A 2,157-nucleotide genomic window follows, 5' to 3' on the forward strand; every position below is an offset into this window, starting at 1 on the left:
CGAAAAATGTAGTAGCACATGGCTTGAGTATTTAAAGAAACACTCAGTAAGTGACCTCACTATTGGGGTTAAATATAACAATCAAATGCAATGAAATGATGGGACCTATCTTTCGTTTCGTTTCGTTTCATTTTCCCTACGGTGTTGTCCTAACGGGTAATCGTGGACGTGTACTATATATTCTACACACGGCCCATACCAAGCTAGTTCGCACACCGCTGGGCCACTTTCCTTATCTTGTGGGCATACTCTGGGAGCCCCTTATGCTGGACCTGTTAAAACTAGTAACCGTCACGGCAGCGCTATGCAAAACATAACAATCGTTGTCCTGCCATTGGATGTACGCGTCCGTACACTCGTGATGGGATAAGGGTATCCCCCAAATGCATGAACACACATAATGCATGAGGTCCCCACTACTTATACAATTTCATTATCCTTTAATACAACCCCGCTAGCATTAAGTACATATCATATCATTTTCATATCGTTTCAAATATCGTTCATCATTCATATCATATCGTTTCTCATTCTTCCGTTCTCAAATCATACATAATTCTAACGGGGTTATATTTCATGTCATTTATCGTAATTTCATATCATTCATATCATGCTGTATACACACAATTTAAGAGACCTAACATAACGTTCTATGCTTTTAACATAACATTTCATCATATACACATCATACCTTGAGATATTGCATCACAATGTATCATATCATAAATAAGTAATAACGTAAACACTTCATAGTCATATCCTTCTCTAACTTATCATAGCCTTAACGTTCTTATACATATCACAGTCATATCATTACATGAACGTACCTTAGTCATATCATCACAAGAACTTAACATAACGCTATCGTTCTATCAATCTGTCACAAACCTATCCCTTTCTACCCGTAACCTAACCGTATTCTTCCATCAATCTCTCTTATCCATATCACTCCGGTATGTAACCTAGCATTAACGTTTCGTGAACGTATTTTACTCCTATCGTTACATTTCGTTTTGTGCATTCTTCTTGTATCCTATCTCAAACATATCCTTGAACACATCGTACAGGAACTATTATCATACAATTCACATATTATAACATATACATAACATATAGGAAGCATATCGATCAACAGAGAATTCATACATAGGTGTAAAATAACTATAATGCCCTCCACCCAAAATAACCTCCTTTTACCACTTTTAAGACACCTAAGTAACGTGGAACTTTATACACAACCTTGAAAGGGATTTATCAAGTTACTAGTAAGTTTTCACGCCCATGGGATCACATTTGGTTGCCTTTTATTGTGTACCTAAGTTAAAACAAATGAGTTGTGATGCTGATGCTACTCCATGATATAATGTATAAGCCTATGTTCTTTTATAGATCGTGTTCCAAGAATATACCTAAGATCAATTGAATAACATGGTAAATAAATAGCTAGGATTTATACCCAAAAGTGACAGTTATCTCCCATCATGTGGTGTGCGACAATGCCCCTATTCCTCTTTGATGTGGGATGCCATACACTATGTATCATGATTAGGAGGATAAGGAGGACCTCTTATTTTCCTCACTTAGTTGAAATGCACTGCATCAGAATTGACTAGAAAGATGACACGACCATGATAGCCCCACTCATGTGGTCACAGGAAGAGAACTAAAGGTTAATTTATGGAAAAGTTTTTAGGATGAGAAGGCAACATGTAAAAATATAAGCTCTAAGTGCCAAGCCCATGAAAACTCAATAAGAGATAACATCCTAACTTAAGGTTGTCATTAAGAGCCTATAAGTACGTTACTTAATAACTTTTTACTCACTTCATGTTTACATTGTTTTTCGGTAACTAGGAGTTGGTCATGGATGGGAGCGGACTTTGAAACGTGGGTGATAAGACAATATTAATCCTCAGCCCAATGATCCAAGCTTTTTTTGAAGCAAGAACCCTTGAATCAAAGAAATTAACACCTCTTTATATAAAATTTAGATCAACCAAGAGATAAGCGTAAAAGTAGATAACCTCTTAAAACTTCAAGATCGGATATATGCTTCAGGCTCAAGTTCGAATCTTACTCCCCTTGTAGTGGTTCCTTATCTTATCAAGTGTTTTGATGAAGAAGGGTAAAGGGAAAAATAAGATTCCTACTAACCTC

Source organism: Cucurbita maxima, unplaced genomic scaffold (genome assembly GCF_002738345.1).
Source record: "Cucurbita maxima cultivar Rimu unplaced genomic scaffold, Cmax_1.0 Cma_Scf00197, whole genome shotgun sequence".
Lineage (NCBI taxonomy): Eukaryota > Viridiplantae > Streptophyta > Magnoliopsida > Cucurbitales > Cucurbitaceae > Cucurbita > Cucurbita maxima.